General features: G+C 37.8%; 1 pseudogene; it reads right to left on the minus strand.

Moving 5' to 3' along the window:
• Window positions 1-23,922: 23,922 nt before the first annotated feature.
• On the minus strand, window positions 23,923-24,849 carry LOC101836215 (annotated as a pseudogene).
• Between the last annotated feature and the right edge of the window lie 1,687 nt (window positions 24,850-26,536).

Consider the following 26,536-nt stretch of genomic DNA (forward strand, 5'->3'; position numbering starts at 1 on the left):
AAGGATTGTACATTCTGCAGTAGTGATTCTATGGCTTCCATCCAGGAAACTGCAAGGATATCATTAACTGATCAAACTTTCCCCATGAATAACATTCTAAATGTCTCTGTGCAAAGTTGAATTGTGACCACTTTGGGCAGTGCACAGACCTTCTGTAATCTCTGCATGTACTGTGCCTCCCTCTTTATATTATTTCACTATCATACTAGAACTTTCCAAATGACTTTTTTCTTTCATTCATTGCAAAATATTTCCTTGATGATATTTGATGTCCTAAAGTTATAATTCCTTCTAAGACATTAATTTTTCAAGAACTGTGTTAGTATATAAGATTTTTAAAAAGGTGTTTCAAATTCTACTCTACTCAATTACCAAACTAAATCTGTAGTCACTTTTTTTAAGTCTCTTCTTTTTTTTTCTCCTTTTTTTAAAATTTAAATTAGAAATAATCTTGTTTTACATATCAATCCCAGTTACCTCTTCCTTCCATTTTCCCCTGTCCCCCACCAACCCTCTATCCCATACCCAGGGAGGGTGAGGTCTTCCAACAGGGATCTTCAAAGTCTGTGGCATCATTTGAATCAGGGCCTAGGCCCTTCCCATGTGTCTAAGCTGAGAGAGTATCCCTCTATGTGGAATGGGCTCCCGAAGTCCATTCATACACTAGGGATAACTACTAATCCTCTACCAGCAGCCCCAAAGATTGCCCAGGCCTCCTAATAGACACCCACATTCAGGGGGTCTGGGTCAGTCCTATGTTGGTTTCCCAGCTGTCAATCTGGGGACCATGAGCTCACCCTTGTGCAGGTCAGCCATTTCTGTGGGTTTCTTCAGGCTGGTCTTGACCCCTTTGCTCATCACTCCTCCCTCTCCTGGATTCCAGGAATTCGGCTCAGTGCTTAGCTGTGGGTGTCTGTTTCTGCTTCCATCAGCTACTGGATGAAGGCTCTAGGACGGCATATAAGGTAGTCCTAATCTCATTATAGGGGAAGGGCATTTCAAGTAGCCTATACAGTATTGCTTAGATTTCTTTCTGTATCTCTATATACTAGACAGTAGCAAATATTGCTAACCCTTTTCCTTATGCATTTCCAATTTATCTCTTTTATCTTGACATTTAAATTCATTATGCATTTAGTTTTCTTAAATATGATGTTTATGAAGTTTTCTAGCTGGCCATATGGTCTCTACTTACTCCTCTGAGCTTTTCTTCACAATTTTCAGAGTGAATTATTTTAAAATAAAATGATCAAAAAGCCAACAACAATGTCACTGATTGAATCCCCAACTTTTTAAACCTTACACGATCAAGTTTAATCCTCACACAATTAGTCACTGTTCTATATAGTCATAATAATAATGATGATAGCCATTCTTTTGGTTTTGGATGAATGGATGTATTAAGCATGTAGCAAGCCAAAGTAAAAGAAAAAAAAGGTACTAAAAAGATTACAAAGCATTAATTCATTCCAATTGATGGTTCAAAAAATAAAATAATCAAATTGATGCTTACCACATCTAGCAGAAATCAACTGGAGAAACAATCAGCCATTCTGAATATCCTGACTGAAACCTCTGCATAGAACAGTGATTTTCCACAGATGAGCTTTTGGCTTCTTGATCCCACAGCAGGCATTTTACACCATGGGATAAACAGCAATAAAATCTTCTGGAAATAGTTGCCTTATAGCTGTTCTCAAGGAAACAAATTTTAAAATATTTCTGCTGATTTTTCTTATTGCTCATAATAACAGTTAAGCGAAAAATAAAATGTCTTTGGTTAGTCAGTATACCGGGAATCCATTAAAGGAGTTGAAACTGAAATTGCAAGACTGGGCAGATTTCCTTTCAGTTACCATGTGCATGTAAATGATCTAGACAGGTTTGCATAGAGGAGTTTTCAACATTCATGTATGTCTCAACTTTCATTTGAATCAAGGAATTTATCTGAGTATTCTCTGGTCATTCTAGGTGCTGGGTGGCCTGCTATGCTGTATAGTCAGTGTCTGTACTCTGCCCCACTCTGATCCTGATTGTTGAGATGCGTTCTCAAAGAACTCTTTCTTCAAGATGTTCTTAGTTCTATCTGTCACCTATGGTTTCCCTTCCCTCACAAGTTTGATTTATTCTGTTACTTTCTGTGATAGTTTCAATAAGAATGCCCCCCCCCCCGCCAAAAAAAAAACTCATGCATTTGAATGCTTGGTCCATAGGGAGTGGCATTATTAGGAGGCATTGTTATTGGAGGAAGTGTGTCACTGTAAGGGTAGCTTTGAGGACTCATATGCTCAAGCTATGCCTGGTGTAGCGTACAGACTCCTGCTGCCTGTGGATCAAGATGTAGAACTCTAAGATACCTTCCCAGAACGATGTCTGCCTACATGCCTCCATGTTTTCTGCATGTCAATAATGGAATAAACCTCTGAAGTGTAGACTTGAATGTTTTCCTTTATGAGTTACCATGTGATGTTGTCTCTTCACAGAAACAGAAAACCAAACTAAGACACTTTTGTTTTTAAATTTTTTTAATTTAAATTAAGAACAATCTTATTTTACATACCTATCCCAGTTCCCTCTTCCTCCTGTCCTCCAATGTCCCCACCAATCCCCACCTAACCCCCATCCACTCCCCAGGGAGGGTGAGGCTTCCCATGAGGGATCATCAATGTCTGACACATCATTTGGGGCAGGACTTAGTCCTCCCCCGTGTATCTTGCTAAGAGAGTATCCCTCCATAGGGAATGAGCTCACAAAACCCATTAGTACACTACAGATAAATACTGGTTCCATTGCCAGGGACCTCATAGATTGCCCAGGCCTTTCTACTGACACCATGTTCAGCAGGACTGGTTTGCTCCTATGCTGGTTCCCCAGCTGTCAAACTTGTGTCGCTGAACTTCTATTTGCTCAGGTCAGCTGTTTTTGAGGGTTTCCCCAGCATGATCTTGACCCTAAAACCCTTTTTTAAATGATCCTCTTAAATGACCCTTTTAACGACCATTATAGGACAGAACGTTTTTTTAATATATTATTATTATTATTATTATTATTATTATTGGTTTTTTGAGACAGGATTTCTCTGTGACTTTTGAGGCAGTCCTTGAACTAGCTCTTGTAGACCAGGATGGTCTCGTGCTCACAGAGATCCTCCTGCCTCTGCCTCCCGAGCGCTGGGATTAAAGGCATGAGCAGCCACCACCCGGCTCAGGACCCAGTGTTTTTAACCTTTCTCCTTTTCAGAGTCTGAGGTAAGCTAAACCAGCAATGGAGTATTACAGGACACTTGATGTAGAGGTTCAGCTGAACAGCTCACCCCTGTGGGGACACCAGAGCTTGAGTAGAGACCCACTTCCCCATCAGCCTGGGAGCAGGCAGCTATAAGACAATGTTTACTAAAAACATGTTTACTAACAACAATACAATGCCCTGGGCAATAAGTTCCTGGAAAGGGCTTTCCCACGGGAACCACCCTGACCTCGACTGTTTCCAAAGACTAACCGCCTCTTCAGACCCACTCACCTCCACCTCTGGTGTCAGGGTATATAATAACCAGCCAGAATAGGAATAAAAGAGAGCCTTCTTGGGGAGCCTTCTGGTGTCTGTGTCGTCAATCCCGACACCTTCGCCACATTCTCGGACACAGGCTGCGCAGTGGGCACGACACACCCCTGTGAAAGCCCTGATCCTGCCACGCAAAACCTGCCTTCTCAAAAAAACCAGCAAAAAGTTCAGTTACCCATTCCTGGCAGTTGTGATAGCTTCTTCCCTGAAGCTGCCAGCTGCCCAAGTCCCCACACAAAAAGTATTGTACCTGGGCACAAAGCCAGTTTTCTAGTTTTCTCAGCCAATGAAGTAAACCAGATCAAGCTGAATTTAAAAAGTAAAAGAAAAAAATTGTGGGGACACCAGACCTTGAGCAGAGACCCACTTCCCCATCGGCCTGGGAGTAGGCAGCAGTAAGACAATGATTACTAAAATCAAGTTTACTAAAAACAATACAAAGCCCGGAGCAACAAGTTCCTGAAAAGAGCTGGCCCACAGGAACTGCCCTGGCCTCGACCTTTTCCAAAGACTAACCGCCTCTATCTAGCCACCCACCACCCCTCTGGTATCAGGGTATATAATAACCAGCCAGGGGAGGAATAAAAGGAGAGCCTTCTTGAGGAGCCTTCTGGTCTCTGTGTCATCAATACCGACACCCTTGCCACATTCTCCAACACAGGCTGCGCAGCAGGCACAGCAAAAAATCAGATTTATTCTAAGCAAAGCAACTCCTAGGTGACTTCTCCAGCCCCCAGAGATCAAGGTGAGAGAAGGAGCAGGAAAAAAATTCATGTCTAAACTAAAGCGGGACATTTATGTACCCTGTAGTAAAGGGGTGATGATGTATCTGCTGAATTGGACTTTTTGGCAGTTTTTCTGATAACACAGGGTTTGGAGAGGCAGGAATGGGGCCTTCACAGCAGCAAGCTGTTCCAGGTGAACACCCTGACTATTTGAGGTATATGGGTGCTGGTTTAAATCTGGTTACTTCCTGTTGGCATGGGTCAACATGGAGAGGGGAAGTCAGGAGAGAGGAGATGTGTCCTGGTTGTATTGACAAAGTTCTTCAGATAATTTGTGGAGTGACTTGCTATTAGTTTCTTCCAGGTCAGAGTCTTTGATACAGTATCAGCACTCTTTCCCCAGGAACATGTAGCTGAAATAAAACAGCTGGAACAGATTAACGTATTGGTGTGATAGCACAGGCTAAAGCTTTGAGTTAAAAAGCATGAACATTTTTCCTATGTCTAGAGATCCTGGTTTTATCCCAGTGAAACAGTAATCATACTTGAGTCTGAGGCACAGGGCAGTGAACGTCCATTTTCAATTAAGTTAAACAGAATATTACAACTAACCAATGAAATGTACATTGCAAGCACATAACAATTTCCCTTCTATGTTTCACTAACTCAGCTTTCAACTTATTCAGCTTAATTTGTCATAATGAACTTCTTCAATGTTCTATTCCAGAAGAAGTGAGCTACTTTTGATATTCCATAACCTTGCACTCTTGATTTTCTAGAATCAGAGAAAGTACAAGTATATGTCTAAGCATATGAGCAAGGCCATCTTATAAGTTAGGCATCAAAATGGATGGGAGGGCTGGCTGCATTTTACTTATAATACTAGGAGGGAATGAGATATAATAGGCAAGGCTAACCCCTACCCTGTTTAGTGCAATAGACATACACAAAACTATTAAGGAATACCATAGCTATCACAATTTCCTACCATAAATCATGGGCTACAGGCAGGTTTTTTTACTATATAAATGATCAGAACTTCTTATAAAAATGAGTATACTGATTCCTCACTAGACAATGATTTTTTCTTTTATGTAAAAGGAGAAAAAGAACTTTTAATCATAACTTCTACATTCTAATACTAAATTCTTGAGAGAATTATTTTAAACTAGATTGTGCTCCTTCCCATTCAAATCTAAAGAGTTTAATCAACATATACTCAAGAGATACATAATGTGTTTTTTGTGGAATAAAGTTAAACTTATTGGGGTAAAAATGATGAAAACTTATTTGTCCTTAATACCCAATTACTTCAGATTTTTGGCAGAGGAGACAAACTTAATTTTTTTCTTGAGAAAATATATAGATTCTTAGAGCATTATCAGTAGCAAAAAGAACAATAACTACTGTGAAACAAGAAACTGTTCCTTAAACAAAGGATAAGATGTTGGATTTCAGCAATAGACTCCATTTGAGAAAAGTGTACCCATTAAAAAATCAATACTTCTAGCTCTAGGAGTTGACTGCAAATGTTTTTATACCCTGCCAAAAAGAATTAAGGACTTGGGAGCATTTCACCTGGCAAACATTTTAGGCTCAACATTTGTCAGACTTTCAAACTTGGGATGTTGGAAAGAAAGAAAAGAAATGGAATAGAGAGAAAAAGAAACACTGGAAGAAAGGTAGGAAGGAAGGAAGGTAGGAAGGTAGGAAGGAAAAAAGGAAGGAAGACCTTTAAGTATTGATTAACAGAGGAGTTATTGAATCAGAATATCATTTAAAATGGTAACCATAGAAACAGGAAAGCCTGTGGTAGAACTGCCTATGTCCAGAAAGGAAGGAGGTTATTATTTACCAGTGCATTTTTCTTAGCACACTAGAGAACAAACAAATAAGGCAGCAAATGTAGTTTCCTAAATAATACAATCTGAATGAGTTCTTAATACCGATTGGCACTGATATTTCTTTGGGGTAATTTTTTGAAGGGGTTGACTTCCTAAAAACTTATTTATCATCCTGCTGGCATATTTGATTACTCTATTCAAAAATCATTGGCAGTTCAGTATCCCCCACAGGGTTTCAGCATTTATATTTGAAGCACAGAAAACTAAACCAACTATAAACATCACACTGTATTTGCAATCCCCATAGGGAATAATTTCGTGCTAAGATGAAGAATTAAAAAGTCTTATTCTATCATGAAGCCCCTTCCCTCTGTGGAGATCTTTAAAAGTCCATGGTTGCTAGGAAAAAAAGTTATATTTTCTTTAGTGGTATGGGTACTGGGCAGTTGTCCATATAAGCAACCAAACAAACAAAAAAAAAAAACAGGAGAATTGAAGGGAAACTAATTGGGGGAAGAAAGGGATAAGTAAGAGTAGGAAAATACAAGAAAGGCTAATGGGGTGAATATGATCAAAATACATTATACACATGTAAGAAAATGTGAAACTCATTAAATGAAATTAATATATGATAATAAAAAACTTTTTATTCATGATTTTTTAAATTTAAATTAGAAACAATCTTATTTTACATGTTAATTCCAGTTACCTCTCCCCCCTTCTCCCCTGCTACCCACAAACTCCCTATTCCATCCCTTTTCTGCTCCCCAAATAGGGTGAGGCCTTCCATGGGGGATCTTCAAAATCTTTTACATCATTTGGAGCAGGGCCTAGGCCCTCCCCCATGTGTCTAGGCTGAGAGAGTATCCCTCTGTGTTGAGTGGGATCCCAAAGTCCATTGGGGATAAATACTGATCCACTACCAGAGGCCCCAGAGATTAACCAGACTTCCAAACTGCCATCCATGTTCAGAGAGTCTGGAGCATTTCTATGCTGGTTTCCAGCTATCAGTCTGGGGTCCATGAGCTCCTCCTTGTTCAGGTCAGCTGTTTCTGTGGGTTTCTCCAAACTAGTCTTGACCATTTTGCTCATCACTCCTCCCTCTCTGTAACTGGATTCCAGGAATTAGGCTCAGTGCCTAGCTGTGGGTGTCTGTTTCTGCTTCCACCAGCTACTGGATGGTATATAAGGTAGTCATCCATCTCATTTCAGGGGAAGGGCATTTAAGGTAGTCCCTCCACTATTGCTCTGATTCTTAGTTGGGGTAATCCTTGTAGATCTCTGGACATTTCCCTAGTGCCACATTTCTTTTAAAGCATATAATGGCTCCCTCTTTTCTTATTCTCCTGTATTTTTCCCCCGCCTCAATCTTCCTGCTCCCTCATGTCTTCCTCTTCCCTCCCCTTTTCCCCTTCTCTTTCTCTTAATTTCCTCTCCTCTCCCACCATGCTCCCTTGCTCAGGAGATGATTTCCCTTTCCCCTTCTCTGGGGGACTATGCATGTCTCTCTTAGGGTGCTGCTTGCTACCTCAAGACCCAGCAATTCTACCCTTCAGCATATACCCAAAGGATGCATATTCATACAACAAGGACATCTGTTCAGCTATGTTCATAGCAGCATTATTTGTAATAACCAGAACCTGGAAGCAACCCAGATGCCCCTCAACCTAAGAAGGCATAAAGGAAATGTGCTACACAATGGGGTACTAATAAGCATAAAAACAAACAAAACAATAGACACATAGATGGAACTAGAAGAAACCATCCTGAGTGAGGTAACCCAGTGCCAGAAAGACAAACATGGTATATACTCACTCATTATGGATTTTAGACATAGAGTAAAGAATTACCAGCCTACAATCCACAGCACAAGGGAAGCTAGGAAGCAAGGAGGACCCTAAAAAACGTTTAAGTTCAGCTCTTCTAATATTCAATTAAAGTTCTTTAACTTAAAATTAGAGATTCACTAAAAAATATGATAGTATTAATTTGAGCTGTCAATTTTGTCAGTCTGACTACTGTGCATCAGTACAACAGAAGGAACTTTATGTATTTTCTCATCTTATGATGGTTTAGCATACTAAACTAAGCAGAATCCAAGTGTGAACTAGAAAGGGGAGCCTTTAAGATAAGGACTTTGACATGGTTCTTCCCTCAATTCTGGGATTATTGTATTCTATCTGGACAACTGCCATGTTTATTAGTTCACAGTTATGAGAGGAATTGTCAGAAATTAGGGTGATCTCTATTCTTTGTATGTTTTAAAATAAGGGTGCAATAGCCCTGGAGAGTTTATTGTGGGAGGCAGTGGGATTAGCAAGAGGACAGCTGACAGAAGTGAGTGTGGCCACTAGTTGAGCACAAAGTACCTGCACCTGTTCATTTACTGTCTATCATTTCATTTACCTAAGTTCCATATTCTCAATATTTCCTTTTCTTTCATATCCATTCCTAATGCCTATAGACCTACCAAACTTGCATCCTTTCCAACATTCTTTCCTTTTTCAGAGGTGCATTTTCTTGAAAACTAAGAAATAATGTAAATTATAATGTCAATTTGATTCCTAATCAGAGTCAATTGTTAAAGTCACCCTTGAGTCTTCTTCCCCCACATTTTTTTGTCTTTCTTGAGGGGCTCTCTCTAAACCACTCTTTATTGCATTCCAGGAAACAGACCTCTACATCATTCTCTTGATATAAAGAAATGCATTTTGAAGACAAGAAAATGGCAGTGATATTTATTTGTTGATACATTTGAACTTCGTGACCAAATACTCAGGAATCACTTCTGGACCATGATGGATTCCAGATTTATTGATACCTTTCATTTTGTTTTAACTATTCAAAATGTAGCACCCACAGAAATTCAACAATGGCACAGGACCTCTGAAGTCATGTACTCTAATCCCTTACTTCTATAGTTGAAGAAGTGGATCAAAAACATTAGTTTTAATCCAAAAGATGCATGTCTGCAAAACAGCAGTAACAGCACCTAAGGATGCATGTCCTCTAAGCATCAATAGATGCACTTGAAACTACTTGTTATGAATTCTTCTCCAGGGATGGATGCAAAAGGTGACCTTTGCTGACTGAAGATAAGCTTGTGTTTTTAATGTATTTGAAGCCCTTAATAAAAGTTAATCCCTCATTTGCTTTAAAATAATTCTCACCTTATAAAACCTAGAATCAATATAGGAGAGTGTAGAGAAAATGAAATGTTTGTATTTTGATTAGCATCTAAAAAATAGTGATTTGCAATCTCAGATCACAAAAATATTATGTTTGTTCAAGTACTCTGTAGTTTTTCCTGCATATACAAATCATTGCTGCTTGTGGAAATCATCATTGTTAGGCAGGTATGTGTATTGTGTCTATTTTGTATATGTGCAAACAGAGGATCAGGAATGTTACCTAGCTTGCCCAAGATTATACAAGTAGCAAAATCACATGACCACTCAGAAGCAGATCTTGGGTTACTGTATGTTTTAGCCTTCATCATGATCTCAAATTTGTGCTCTTGTAAATAATTATTGAAAGAAATCATTATCATTGTATTACTTGTAGAATATGCCTACTGTGCTGTTTTCAGTGCTGTGATCTCTAGTTAGATATTTCAGGACTGTGCCTAGGTGAGATGGGTCATGCATGTGCAACTCCCACAGCCAAGTCATGGAAAACGTCTCACACTACACTCATAGTGTTATGAGCCTCAGAAACACTTTGTGGGAGCTTAGACATAGAAACTCTACAGGATTCTCTTTCTCCATTTATAATAGAGAAGTTGTAATCATGTCATTTCAAACTATGAAGAGTTCCCTTTTTATAGAAACAAAGAGAGTACAATCAATTTTCTAGAAACTAGGTGGTGGGGCAGACACCTGTTCTTCCCCCTGTTAAGAAAAGCGTCTACATTTTCTACATGAGAAATTTACATTAGCTTAGGGCTCACCATTTGTGTTTTGACTGCCATGAAGATCAATTTACAGGATCTGGCAGCACCACAACTAGTATATCAGCCGACTAAACTTGTCTTTAAGATTATTTTAATTCTTTCCTTGCAGCTCCTGGTCTCTCTAGTGTTCCATTTAATACACCACCCTTCCACCCCGGCATGAGTTTCTGTTGTATTCACAGAAGTACAAAGCAAAGATTTGAATGCAGGAAGAAGTAAATGCGAAACTTCAACCCTCCATCTCAACACATGATTTAAATTTCATAGCCATTGCTAAGCGCATCCTCTACCATGTTGAGCATTGAAATACCAGACATCCTACTCCCCTGGATATATGTCCTTTTGGTGCTGAAAGAGTTCACCTAGTGTTCATAAAATACCTTAAGACGATCTGATTTAGCAGCAGAGAATGAATAAAATTAGAAAACTTGGTCTTTTTTCTTCTTCCAAACACACAGCATCACTAGTTCTGAGTCTGATGATCTCCAGATGGCTAGCAAAAGAGCTGCACAAAAGATTAAGTCAAGTTAATGGGGGATGTGATGGAGGGGTTACTGGGGGGGCATGAGAGGATAGGAGGGAGAGGGAACTGGGATTGACGAGTTAAATAAGATTGTTTCTACTTTAAATACATTTATAAAAAACTCTATTTAGATACATATATCAATCAAATATCTATTACTAATAAATCATAAAGAAATTTACTTAAAAAGATTAAGTAAAGTGATAGTGAGTAATGTTTTTACATAGTATAAATCATCCTAGGAAAGCTGAATAAAGTACTGATGAATAATAATTGAAGGTAGGGCAAAAACCTAACGGTTGCATTACAACGTTAATATAAGGGAAATTGCTAGTGCTTTTCCACTTAAAATACCAGTTTGTGTGTATCAATTATGTAATAAGGAGCTTGCCGCTTAAATCAAGGTAACCGTGCTTTGTATTTGGGAGGATGACTCATAGTTCACCACTTTGTCACCATTCTCCAAGAGTATTTAAGTTTTGAGAAAATTATTCATGTTTAAAACAGACAATTTAGAAGTTGTGGATTTAGCTCAGTGGTAGATCCCTTGGCTCCAAGGGCAAGGCTCCAGGTTCTATTCCTAGAACTGAATTTAAATACAGAGAGAAAGAAAGAGATAAAATATAACACAAAAATATGTAAAGGATATGAACATGGTAATGTGATCCAATAACCTGAATATGAGTGTATAAATCTGTCCACAATAAAAACCATCTTCTTTTCAAGCAGATTGGACATTTTGATAAAAATTAATATGTTCTGGGATAGATAGTAAATTCTGATAAAAATCCACAGACAATTGGATAAGATTCAAATAAATATGGACCTATGGTCTAGTGGTTCACTGTCTTTTTTTTTAATAAATGAAGCTTTATAAGAACAAAGTCATGGCCTTTAATTTAATATTATATGAGATTGATTTTGTACTACAACTGAAGAACTGAATAGTTGAAAAGAGATTGTAGGCTTCTGAAGACCACAATATTAGCTACCTCTAACCTTCACAGATGAAAGCCCATCTGAAAGTTATAACTGTAACGTTTTATATTAGAAAATGTTTCATAATAAAAGCTAGCTTAAAAATTATAGTAGAGATTGACAAATATTGAAAACCAAGCCATAATAAAATCATATGTACTAGTTGTTATATGTTGATATACTTCTAAGCTTTACTTGGAAGAATAATGTTAAATGATCTTATTATAGATAATAACTAGATAAAACAGGAAGGATGGAACTTTCATAGACTTCAAGAACTATTATAGCATGCAGATTTGGGCAAGTGAGGAAGTGAGGAAGGCACAGGAGGGGTTTGAAAGAGGGGAACCAAAATCATAACACACTGAATTTTCAATGAAGAATAAAATAACTTTTAAAAGGTGTTAAAATTATAATAAAAATTAATTTACTATTCAAAACTGTGGTCAATATATAAAATAAATAAAAGTGATAAATAAAAAGAAACTCTTCTTAAATATCTATATATGGGGCTTGAGAATAACTCAGAAGTTGAGGGCAATGACTTCTCTTACAGAGGATCCAGGTTCAATTCCCAGGCCTACATGTTGGGTCACAACCATTTGTATTTTGGTACCAGGGGATCCAATGCTTACTTCTGACATCTACAGGCATCAGGAACACATGTGGTGCACAGACATACATTCAAGAAAAACACTCATACACATGGAGTAAAATATAAATCTAAAATCACTTTTTAAAGTTCTGTTTATTTACTTATTTATTTTAAGCGGAGTCTTACTCTTTAGAACAGATGGAACTCATTATATAGCCTCATATGGAACAGAAGACTACATGGACTATTCTGTTTAGACAACATGGTGCTGGTGTAGACATAGCCTGAGTCAGCTAAAACATATCTGACTTCAAGCTCTTGACCATCCTCCTGCCTCAGTCACCCAAGTTCTGAGGATATAGGCATCGATTACTATATGATGAGACTTTAGCTCAAGCAATAAGTCAAGTAATTAATTCATAGAGTAAATTGAATGTAAATGAAGCAAATTTTTAAAAAGGTCTATTTTTTCTGGTTATAAAATGAGATCAGCACTATGGATAATCAAGAGTAATCTTATCCAGTCATGAAATTAAACATAAAGTTTGGAAAGGAGAAAGATAGTATCTATGACAGGCTGAACACAATGAAAATCCATCCATTTGAATTAACCACCCAACTCATGGGACAAATTTTTGCATAGTTAAATACTAATGAAGTATGTCGTGAGTCGCTATGACCTGACTGACCTGAACATACAAGTCAAGTGGAAGCTGTAGCCATATGTTAAAGTGAGTGAAGCATGTGATTTTAGCTCTTCACTGAAGTTCCTGAGTTCTGTTTCCATCCTCTGAACAGGCGATGCCTGCTGCCTGGCATCTCACTACAAAGCGCTGCCTGGATAACAGTGCCCACTGGGGTGCTTCTACCCTTATGTACTGACACTGATACATTATACAAGCACATCTTGAAGACAAACTGACATCTATTTAGAACATCATACTAGACAGAACAATACAACTCCAGTTTATAAAGAGAGAAAACTGCCACCGAGTTTCTGGAAGGAAAGAGAAAGCTATCTGGGAATGGAGAGAAGGGCTTAGTGGTTAAAAGAGCGTACTGATTTTGCAGAGGAGCCCAGTGCAATTCCAAACACCCATGTCACAAATTCAAGTCACTTGTAGTACCAGGCAATCAGACACCACTGGCATCTGAGAGCATCTGCACTGCTGTACACAGATCTCCACATAGACACAACAGACGTATGCATAATTAAAAATAAAACATTTTACAAAACACAGCCAAGAGTTATGGGACTAACAGGATAAAAAATTATAGGGGGGGTTAGAGAGGGAATGTCACTTTCATACAATATATGAGAATTTCAGTCACTTAATTTGAAAATGAAACATAATGAGACTTTAAGCCCAAAGGCAGTAATGACAAGATAAACCAATTATAGTCACTTGATCTTTCTGAAGTTCATGTGACCTTCCATATTAATCATAAGCAACATTTGGGATAAAATATGGGTTAGACTAGAGTGGGTTAAAATATTTAATCATGTAGCATTGATGTATGGCTGCTGGCCTCACGCAGAGGCCTCTGGCAGAAATACAATTTCTTGTGAGTACCAGTGACTGAGGTATGCTTCTCAGAACCAAACAACAGTTTGTATGCTATTTGTCTATGAAGTCCTCTAGTTCTGTGGTCATACAGGATATTGACCAAAGAAGGCATTTTTATTTGAAGTAGGGAATCCATGATGTTTCATTGCCCATGGGAAAACATTTTTAGGGAGTTTACATCAAGTGATAATAGCCAAACTACCAAACTAAGTGATAATAGCCTGTTCCTCTAGGTGAATCCTGGAGAGCATCTCAGTTAACTTTCTAGATAACGTCCTTATTGTCTTCCAGTCACCACACTGCAGAGTTCCTGAAATGCCTTCTTTGGTTCTTTAATATGAACAAGACCTAAAAAGATACTTTTTTATCACCATTTCCTTGACATTAATGATGGATAATATAACAGAAAAATAACTTGATAATCTATAAAAGAAAAAAAATATTGGTTCTTGGATATAGGGTTTCAACAAATTGCAGACAGTTTCCAATGGAGGTGCTATAAAAGAGAGAACATTCTAGAATATACAGGGAAATGTTAGGCTTTCTAGGAGAGAAAGGAACAAAAACAAAAATGGAATCGGTTATATACTTGGGGAAACATGAAATTTATGCTATCAAAATGAATGTTCAACAGATACACAAAATAAGGAAATTAAAAAGGCAATTATCAAGTTGGTAGCTATGTAGATTAGTAAAGGTAGACTGAGAAATGGATAATCAGAGTAACATCCAGCTACATGTCTGCCCAACAGATAATATTTACACTGACACAATACAATGTGTACATCCTATTGTAGTCATCAACTATGAACTATGATTACTCTTAGAAAGAAACATACACTGACCAAGGAAGCCGACAGACAACCTACCTTCATCTCTCCCTACTCTGCTCCAAATCCAACCCCAGTCTCATCCCCAACTCTATAGCAGATCACCTTCTGAGCCTTCCTCCCTGTCCCCACCCCAAGGATTACACAGATCTTCCCCTCCAACCTTTCCTCCCCACCACTCATTTCTTCATCCCAGCCCTGTGGGGAGCCGCCCCCACATTCTCTGTTACAAGATGGCGCCGACACCCATTGTCAGTTGGAGTAAACAACCTTGGTGCGCACGTGCCTGCTACTTTTCCATCCCTTACTCTCTGCCTCTCCCGTGGCGTCATATGGGCTGACAAGCAGGAGCCAGTCAGGAGATGACAAGTCCGAGGCTGGGACTGCTGAGCTATATAAGGGTTGGGCTTTTCGCTCCCTGGGTCTCCACTCTGTAAGCTTATGCTCTCCCTCTCAAGACACATTAAAGCTGTTCTGCAGAAGGATCCTAAGTGTGCCGTGTCGTTCTTGCTGGCGGGACACAGCCCTCAACTTTAGCAAGCATTCTCTGGGAACTGGCTAGTCAAGCCTGCCAGAGAAGCAAGTCAGTCAATGAAACATGTAGGTGAGCTTCAGATCTTCATCCTTCCTTCTCTTCTCCATATCCAAATCTGTCCATTTAGTCCCCAGCTCTGTATCATACTATGTCTGTGGCCTCTCCTCAGTCTCTGTCCCCATTCTCAGGGGACTAAGCAGATCCGGGTGGGACACCTGCTTTCTTCCTTCCAGTGGACCACCTCAAGATTCCCTCAAACCATCCCTGTTCCTAAGTGTCAGTTCCCAATATTTAGAAACACCTTTACCCGGAACTTCCAGGGCCACACTTCTTAGGATATCAGAAGAATTCCATACAAGAAAACATATACTCATCACACTATCCAAAGACCCAGACAGGGGAACGGGATAAAAGGAACATAACAGTCAACCAAAAAGACAAGATCAGATATCAGTGCATAGTATTATAACCATTCGAAATCCAGATTCTAGATACCAGTTTAAAAACAAAATCAATTTACTACAGTAGGTGCTAAGTATTCCAACATTCAAGAAGCACAAGACAAAGACCTTAAAATAGCCTTTATGGTTTTTGATAAAAGTCCTTAAAGGGGAAATAAATAAATCCTTTAAAGAAATCTTTGAAAACACAAACAAATAATGGAAGGAAATAAATAAAAACAAAATACAAGACCTGAAAGTGAAAATAGAATCAATGAAGAAAACAAAACTGAAGAAAATATAGAAATGAAAAATTTAGAAATTCAAGCAGGAACCCCAGAAAAATGGCCCAACAGCAGAAGACAAGAGATGGAGACGAATCTTAGGCATTGAAGACAAGATGGAAGAAATGGATACATCTCAAGGAAAATGTGAAAAAAAAAATCCTGGCACTAAGCATCCAGGAAATCTGGGACACTATGTAAAAGACCAAATATCAGAATAGTAAGAATAGAAAAAGGAGAAGAAATCCAGGTTAAAGGCTCACAAAATATTTTCAGCAAAGTCATGGAAGAAAATTTTGCTAACCTAAGTAAGAAGATTCTTATTAAAGTACTAGAAGCATACAGAATGCCATGTAAATTAGGCTGGAAAAGAAATTCCACTCAGCACATGATAATCAAAACGCTAAACATACAGAATAAAGGAATAATATGAAAAGCTTCAAGGAAAAAGACCAAGTAACATATAAAGGTAGACCTATTAGAGTAAAACCTGACTTTTCAGAAGGACATGGACAGGTTCTTCAAACTCTAGAGACAGCACAGATGCCAGACCAGACTACTATATTCAGCAAAAATTCCAATCACAATGTATATGGAAAGTAAGACATCCCGTGACAAAAAAAACCCAAAAAACTATTTGAACAATATTTATCTATTAATACAGCCCTGCAGAAGGTACCAGAAGTAAAATTCAAACCTAAAGAGATTAACTACACCAAAGAACAAAACAAGGAATAAATAAATATAGACCATCAGATCAAAAGAGAAGAAACACATATACTCACGAGTGCACACACACACACACACACACACACACACACACACACACACACACAAACGCCACAAAACAAGATAGTTGAAATCAATAAACACTGCTCATTGACACATTTCAACTTCAACTGACTCAGTTCCCCAATAAAGAGACCCAAACTAACAGAATGGATATAAACACAGGATCCAACTTTCTGCTGCATCCCAGAAACATACACAAAGGATAAACTTCACCTCATAATAAAAGTATTGAAAAGCATATTACAAGCAAATGGACCTATAAGAAAGCTAGTATAGCCATTTTAATATCTGACAAAATAGATTTTAAACAGAAACAAATCAGAAGAGTTGGAGAAAGACATTGCATACCAATGTTGTTCAAATTATTCCACAAGTAACAAAGGGAAGGAGCATTGCCCAAGTCATTTTACAAAGTCACATTTACCCTGATACCCAAACCACACAGAGATCCCAAAAAGAGAATTACAGATTGATTTCCCTTATTAACATAGTTGCGAAATTCTCAATACAGCACTTGCAAATTGAAGTTCAAATTTATGCAGCCACTATGGAAATCAATATGACAGTTTCTCAAAAAGATAGGAGTTGATCTACTCCATGACTTAACTATATCACTCTTGGGTATATACCCAAAGGGTACTTCATCCTACCACAGAGATATTTACTCGACTATGTTAATTGCTGTTCTATTAATAATATCCCAAAACTTGGAAACAGCTTAGATGTACCTCAATAAATAAATTGATAAAGAAAATATGGTATGTTTACACAGTGAAGTCTTACTCAGCTGTTAAAAACATGAAATCATGAAACTTTCAGGCAAATGAATAGAGAAAACAATACTGTGAGGTATAACCCAAACCCAGAAAAACAAAAATGCTATACACTCACTTATATGTGGATATTGGCTCCATAGTTGAAGATAACAAATGTACAATCGATAGAACTACAGAGGTTAGGTATAGAGTAAAGAGCTAGGGAGGACAGATAAATCCCCCTATGGAAGGGAAATACAATATATAACTTTAGGTGGGGAGGAGGCTAGAACAGAAGGATCAAGTAGGGGAAAGGCAGCTAAAATTAAGGGCCATTTGAGCGGTAGTATGGAAATCTAATACAATAGAAGCTTCCTATAATACATACCTATTATTATACCTATGTGATCTAAATGAAGTTGCAAATAATGTATCAGACAGAGCCCCAAGTGGCCATCTCTTGTCATCTATTGAAGCTTCCAGTACAGAGAATTGGTTATATCTAACAGAGTTGTTGGGCAAAGGGAACCCATGGGAACCCCAAACAACTTAGGATGTTCCAAGACTATAGGTTGCTCTCCATAAAGGCCCCATTGTTGAAGATAGTGCCTACATAACTCATTGATCATGAAACTGGTGCCTACATATAGTCTCCACCCTCTATGTGCTGTAAGGTACTCTGCATATTATCAGATGAGAAACCAACACAAAGCCAGTCACACACCCTATGATCTACATTGCTGTCTTGACTGCAATATGTGCTGGTTTAATAATGGTGACACAAAGCTAGTAGGAGTAATCAATCAATACATGATTTGACATAAACCCCACTTCACAAGATGGAACCCATACCCAACACATCTTGGGTAACAAAGAACTCGAGATTAGATAGCCCTTTGACCTACAGTAAAATCAAATACTACTATTCTACTAAAAGAACATACCAATAAAATGACTCCTAATGACACCATGCTGTACTCATAGATCAGTGTTTTGCTTAGCCATAATCAGAGCAGCTTCCTCCCATAGCAAAATGGGAACACATACAGAGATCCACAGCCAGAAAATATGCTGAAAGTGAGAGATATTGGAACACATAGCCCTAAATGCGATGTTGTCATCAATGTGATGTCTCCATCAAATTCCTCTCCTTATGGCTCAGGAAATCCTGTAGAAGAGGAGGCAGAAAAAGTGCAAAAGCCATAGGGTATGGAGGACACTAAAAAATCAATCAGGGGCCTCTAAGTTAGCAGGATTAATGTACATATGAACTCCCAGAGACTGAGGCAGCACACACAGGGGCTGCATGGATTGTCCCATTGGGGACATAGAGCAACAAGAAGTGGATATATGTCCCCATCTTCAACACAAGTTATCTCCAACTGATAACCTCCTGAAAAGGGAAAATGCAGGTTTTCCCTGAGAGAACCACATTGTGGAAACAAACTACTCTTAAGGGTAGGCTGCATCCTCAGCAGTAGGTGGCCCACAGAAAATGAGCTCAATGGCATCTTTGGAAGTTCCTTTCTTCATAATGTAGGGCCAGTTTTATTATTTAAATAAATTTTATTTAAATTAGAAACCATCTTATTTTACATATCAATCCCAGTTCACTCTCCCTCTTATCCTCCCATGCCCCTGATTACAGTTTCTCCGCCCTCTACTTTTACCAGTTCCTCCCTACCTACCCTCCTATGCATATCTAGCTCCGTTTTGCCTCTCATTAGAAAGCAAACAAACTTCTAAGGCATAACAGCATATATTATACAATATAGCTAATACATAATTAATATAATAAGATGAGATAAAACAAAACCAAATACATCAGAAGGGTACAAAAAATAAATAAGCAGGAGTAAAAGAGCCCAAGAAAAGTCACAAGAAATAGATATAGACAGAGCATCACTCATTTGCCTACTCAGGAATCCCACAGAAACATTAAACTGAAAGTCATAATGTATACAAAAGAAAACTGTATGATAAAAAAGAGAAAAAATATATGCATAAAATCAAATAAAACAGCCTCCAAAACAATACAGAGAAACCCTGTCTCGTAAAATCCAAAAAAAATCAAATAAAAATAAAAAAATAGAAAATAAAAAAACTTCCCATGGAGGGATACTCTCTTAGGATAGATACACAGGGAAGGGCCTAGGCCCTGCCCAAAATAACTTGGCAGATTTTGATGATACCTCCTATGGAAGGCCTCACCCTCCCTGGGGAGTGGATGGGAGATATCAAAGTACATTATCTGCAAATAATAGGAAATAGGGAGGTGGAGAGACTCATGACTTCTGGAGAAGACTGTAGGACGGGCTGTGCTTTGCTGTAAGTCCTTCAGTCCTGTGCTAACTTTGATAACTTTAATAAAAATGCACACTCACTGTAAAATATGTACGCACATATCTTCATTATAAGCCACTTCAAGTTCTTTGGAACATCAGATGAGTAAAATTATAAATAAACAAGATGCTTTGTGCATTCTTCTACCCACCATCAGTCATCGATTTGCTAGATAATGGTCCCACTTGCATTGAAATGCATTTCTATAATGCTCTATCAGAGAGTTATCCAAAGCTTCTTGTTCATCTGATTCAGCATCAAGAATTTCATAATAGAAGCTAATCAACTGTGACAGTTTCCAAACTGGGCTGGGAGGTAGCTCCCTCCTTTTCAGTCCAATGTGTGGTGTTATCTTTCGGGGAGTTGGATATGTGTTTTCTTTCTACTCCACTAAAGCAGGTGTCACCCTTTGTCTTGACAGTATGGACCATTTCTGCAAAATAGAGCATGCGGGAGATGGTTGTGATGGCTGGCTGAGAGTGTTGCCCATTGTCTTTTGCACCTAATTTTTTCTTCAACTTCAGAAGCCAAGCTCAGTGGGGTGCTGTCTTTCCAGTGGGCTACTGATTCACTACTGTGTTACTGATGCTGATAGGCTCCTCCACACAAACTTTGCCCCATCAGCACACCTTCCTTTTCTTCTGCTAGTTAGCCTATGAGTAAATTCATCATCTCTGGAAATCTGAAATGGCTCCACATCAGCGTGTAGAAACCGGATGACATATTAAGGTCAAAACATGAAGTTGAAAACTGATCTCGTTTGGTATGTTGGTAGAATGGAGAAGTAGTCATAGAAATTGTGTGACCCACAAAGTTCAAAATCCTCTCTGGCCCTGTAAGAAGAGAATGTGTTGGTATTTGCTGTTATTGTAGGAACCATCTTAGTGTCTTCCTTTCTCCTTTTCACTCACAACCAGTAAATTCTGCTCAGTTAAAGGACAAGATGTAGTCTTGTCCCTGATGCATATTAATTACATTACCTAGCAGACAAAAAAATATATACTCTCTCTTCACTAAACAAATGTTGGAATTATCTTCATCTTAGTTACTTTTCCATCATGCTGTGAAGTTTATCGACCCTGTTTGCCTCTTGTTCACCTCCCCTGTTGCTGCTTCTGGCATTCTTTTTTGACAACAGAGTCAAGTTCCTTTGAATTTCCAACATGGACTGTAGACCATAGGAATACTCTAGACCTTCAAGACCTGATTAGAAGTGCTGAGCCTCATGGAATTTACAGCTACACATTTTCAGCTCTCCAGTCTGAAGACATACATCATTGAATTATTCAGTCAGTATTGCATAAGCCAATCTAATAAATTGATATATATACACATATAAATATGTGTAAATGTGTTTGTATATACATGCATGTTTTTATATACATATGCATTAGATCAGTTTTATTCCTCTAGACAATCCTGATTAATATATCATCGTACTTCATAAATATGTTTTAATAAATATTAAAGGATTAATGGAAAATTAAATATCTGAGATGTAGAGGTAAGAAAACACCAAGTAAGGGTACAGAAAAAGAGGAAAAAAAACAATTATTTCCAGCTACAAAAAGCTATTAGTTGCTTGGTCTATTTTCTTCTGAATACAAGTATGAATTTTTTTCACTAATGCTCCTGTTTAATTTTATGTCTCTGCCTCTTAAACATCTTGGGAATAGGGTATACTTATGTATCTTTTTCAAATGTCAAATCTATTTGGTTCTATTTGTCAGACTATTCACTACCCATTCCCTCCCTACTGATGTGACTTATCCTCACACTCTTTTTTGGGTTCCTTAGAAACTTCTAAGAGAAACATGCAATTGCTACCACTCAGTACTCTCATATGAATCTTTTCTCCAGCCATATATCTCCTCTCTGGTTTTGGTACTTCCTGCATCTCCTGACTAGTGGACCACCCTTAAGAAATAAGCCAACTGGGGTGTTGCAAAAGCAGTAAAAATCCAGGTTATCTGCCATGGATGTCTCATTTATGGAATTTGTGATTTAGCACAGTGACTTATTTAATTACAATAAGAATCCAAATGAGGTAAGTGCCTTTCAAAAAAATTCACAAGCTTGAACCTGTTACCTGCTAATGTTGGACAGAATTCCTGCTTTAAAACTCAAAGCCAGATGATAATCCATGAGGTCCTCACAGAAAATGAAATCAGACAAATGGAGGTAATTTTACACAGGCCATGCGTCGACATGATGAATATCTGCTGTCTAAGGCAGGAATCTTATTCATTTTCCTTTTGATTGTGGTTGTCCTTCCAGGTTATTCTGGTTGTTGAGTTTCTATTTTCTAAAAGCCAGTGTTTTGCCCTTTGATTTATCTTCTTTATATTCCATATCTGTTAACATTTTCTTCAGATATCTTTGAAACAGTCAATTGGCTTACAAATTTTATGATGAAAATGTTGTGCCCATGTTTTCCCAATTTTTATCATGTATATGTTTAATTTTAACTAACAAATTAAGTGTGTGTGTGTGTGTCTGTGTGTGTATGTGTGTAAAATACATCATGTGCTTTGGTATATGTATGCTTTGTGAGGTAACAAAATATAAAAACAAAATAATGAAATAGTCAAAGCAATTCAAAGGAGGTCAAAGAGTTCCTATTCTCTATTTGGTATGTAGGATGATATATGAGCTACAGTTATAAAACAATGAAACAAGTAAAGAACTTGACAGGAAGGTAGATACATACATCTGTGAAACAGCTGGGAATCTGGAGATGAACCTGAATGTCTTATCAGCTGACCCTTGGGCAGAGTTACAAAGGTAGTTTCAATGGAGAAGCAGCCTTTACAAAATCTGTTGGAATAATCAGTTGACCTCACATGAAAACATGAATCTTACTAAAGAATCAATTGCAATTATTAACTCGAAATGTAGCCATAGTGTATAAGTAAAAACATTAAAGTTTTAAAACAAAAAAACATAAAAACTTTGATCTTCAATTTTGCAAAGAACTTTTAGAATTGATACTAAGAAAATAGTCTTTAAAAGAAAAGACATTATCAACACAAAAATGTTGGATGGCTTCTAATAAACGTGCCAAATAAAACACTATTTAGTTTAATTACCCAAATGAACTGAATGATTTTGCTCACTCAAGAATGTTTATGAGATTGTTTGTAGGAACTTTTTCATATTCACAACCATCCAGTGTTGGTGACTGAACAAATTGACTTCCAGTGAATTAAAGGACCACTGTAAGATCATATTCATGCAGTTGAACTTAGACATGTGACTGGGGTTGGGGTGAGCCTGAAATGTCTGGGATGTTTAAAGAGAAAGATGTAACATTGTATCCACTGAAAATAAATAATAAGTGAATGATAATAAAACAACAGAGGCTTGCAAAACAAAAGGAACTCCTAATGGTCAAAGCTGTGACCATTTGAGTCACAGAATAAATAAAATACTATCATTACATTAATACAATGTAAGTAACAAAAGTTTATGAAACAATATGGGATTATAACTTAAAATATGAAACAATTACCCAGGAGCTTACATTAAAATAGTAAAAAGTGTTAGATAAAGGTACTCTTTTTTTCCTTCAAATTTCTGGTTTAATAAGGAATTGTTTATTTTGAGAAAAAGATCCCAAACATCAGGCTGTTCACAAAAATAACCCATGGTACTAACTTTAGAAAACAAATATGAAGACCATTACACTATTTTCCTGTAAGACGCATTTGACATGCCAGCTCTCATTCACAAAAATACATGGTTACATTTGTGTTGAACAGCCCCACTCATGTGAGGAAAACACACACCTCTAGTGCAAAGCTGCTCCCAGGGTTACAAGTAAATGAGATGCTTCTGCAGTTAGGGAAGCAACTACGGAAATCATATGAAGAACTGCACTCCCTGCATCCCAAGAGATTATTTTGGAGACAGCTGATGAAAACCACACATATTTTTATTGTTAAGTCAAGAGGTATCAAAATTAAGAGCAAAACTTAGAGGGTAAGACTTAACAAAACTACTCAGAAGCATCAAAGGAAGTGAAAACGGAACTAGGCGCAGGGCAAGTATGAACCAATGAACACAGGAAGGATGAGGAGAGGGCAAACAGTGGGAATGTGCTGAAGATTCTAGGGAGAGGATCTGGTCTTACTTTGATCTCTCGCAAGCACCTAGGTAAATGAATAGTGGGATAAGTGTCTAAACTCCACTATGAGCCTAAGAGTCATCCTCCCCACTGGCGCTGTCTCTGTATTCTTCTCCTTCCTCGGCCTCTTTTTCATCATCCTTGATCAATTCCAGCTGGTCATCCCTCCATCTTCATTGTCATCGTCATCCAGCAGGTCACCCTCCTCAGCAGAGTCATCTGCACCTGCCTCAGACTCCATCTTTACTTTGGTCTCATCTTTCTTCACAGAGGCACTGCTCTGCTCTTCCTCAGATTTTTCATTCTTCATCTCTACTGTTTGTTTTGTTCCATTTCAGTTTTTTTTCCAGGCTTTCCAGCAGAGAATCCACTTTTTGTTTTATTTGAGTCAGCTTCTTCCTAATGGCCTGAAGGTCATCTCCTTTCAACTTTCTAGACTTGGATAAAGATCCTCGTTGTCTACTCTTTGAATTAAATCCACTTTTGCCCCTTTGAGGGGTGTTTCCGGAAACATGCTGGTCTTTAGAAGGCACCACAGCTCAAGCATTTGGAGGAGAAGGAACACATGCTGGGTAACTGTAAATCCTGGCATAATAAACCCGTTGAAAGTCATAGTCCAAATCAAATGAGGACCTGAGTTGAGGGGGCAGAGGAGGGTGTTCTGGTTCTGAACCGTACATCTCTATTGCAGATCGTTTCACACCTGCTTTTCCTCGGTTCACTTTTGGCTCTGCAAACAGATTAATATCTAAAACCTGGCCAGCAATCATTCTGCCATCTTCTCCAACTACAGAAGCCCGGACATTTTTTTTTAAATAATGGATGAAGGTAAAGCCCTTATGCACAGAGCAACCCACAAGTTTGCCATATTTTGAAAAGATTGCCTCCATATCAGACTCCTTGACCACAAGAGTATTGAGATTCCCAGTGAATACAAGGGAATTCATGGATCGAGGATCTGTCTTGTTGGTAACATTGCTAGCCATTTCCTACGATAGGGTTTCTCACAAAGCTGAAAATGTAGCCGAAGATAAAAAAAAAATCTCACAAGAGGAAGGAGAGAAGAGGCATTTTTAAAAATAGTAAACATTCCCAACACTGCCACATACAATACTTGCAATACTTGCTTTGACAGAAATCATATTTTTATGAAATGTATGTTTATTTTTGACACAGGCTTTCACTGTGTAGCCTATGCTGACTCTAAACTCATGCTCTTCTTGCCTCAGCCTTCTGAGAGCTGAGATTAAACAAATAGCACTATATATACTTTATTCCACACTCGACTAAATCATAGTTATGACTCTTAAGTACATGCACAAGTACTCAGAAAACTCACTATTTGAATTGAGACTTGTCTCTAACCCTGAAAACCATGTGTTGTTTATTGCTACTAGAATTTTTAAAAGGAAGGGCAAAGAGAAGGAAAGAGTGGAGGCACGGAAGGAAGACACACTACAGTTTCTTTAATTGCTTAGAAAAGTTTGGCACAGAACTTCTATTTTCCATTAAATATCTGGTTGACTTCACTAGAAAAGGCAATTGAATCTGAACTTTCCTTTGTGGGATGTTGACTACTAATTCATTTTTTTTTGACAGGAGACTGTTGTTCAGTATCTATTAAGGAATTTTTATTTCATATAGGCTGTTAATTTGTTTAGCAAAGTTTACTTCCAATTCCATTTAATACATAGAGGAACTGTAATTCACATTAGGCTACTTTTCACATTCACAGTGTTGATAATTTGCATCTTTTCTGTTCCTTTCTTCATCAGCCTGAACCCTTACTTACCTTGTTCTGTTCCTTCCTGGTTTGAGTTGTATTTTTTCTAACTTTTAAGGTAACAGTTGATCTTTTTTCCCTTCCAATATAAATGTCTAGTTATGTCATTTTATCCTAAGCACTGCATATTCCACTAACTTTGTGTAATATATTAATTTTTAGTAAGATACAAGACTAAACCTGATTTCTCTTCCAATTTTGTGATTGAGAAGAAAGTCCTTTAGATGTGAGTCATGTAATTTTTATGATGGTTAACTTCCTATTTTTGCTTGGGTAGTTTTGTAAGGCATTGTCTGGTCAACCACTGGTGTATGTGTGACTACAGTATTGTTTTTCAGATACAATTGACATGAAAGAGAACAAAATATTTTTCATAATAGGAATGGACTTTACCTGGTCAGGTGAAATCTCTCAAAGAAGAACTCTGCTCCAGATTTCACAGAGTGATTCTGGTGGAGTTTTACTCTTCACATCAAAATTGATACATTTTATATACCATCCATCATCACTCTATCTCTGATTCTTTTCCTCTGGGGAAGCTGGGTAGATGGACATGAGGGCACATACTGTAATCCCATTGATCGGTGTGGACAGACACAAGTAGATTTCCAGGGTTCACTGCTCAGCCATAGGAACTTCCTCAGAATTCCAGAATACTGAGATTTGGCCTTAGAAAATATGATGGACAGTTCTTTAGAAATGACACCTCACATCTGGTCTCCATACACAAATACATACATGTGTGCATGCCACCTCCTCACACAAGAGACTCACATATACAAAAATAAATAAATGAAAACTAAAAAGTTTAAATATTTGGAGACATTTAATATGTCTTGCTATTTTGTGATATAATTAATTTAGTATGTTCAAGCAATATATTCTATGTAATTTGGTTTCTT

This window comes from Mesocricetus auratus, unplaced genomic scaffold (assembly GCF_017639785.1).
Source record: "Mesocricetus auratus isolate SY011 unplaced genomic scaffold, BCM_Maur_2.0 Super-Scaffold_100009, whole genome shotgun sequence".
Taxonomy (NCBI): domain Eukaryota; kingdom Metazoa; phylum Chordata; class Mammalia; order Rodentia; family Cricetidae; genus Mesocricetus; species Mesocricetus auratus.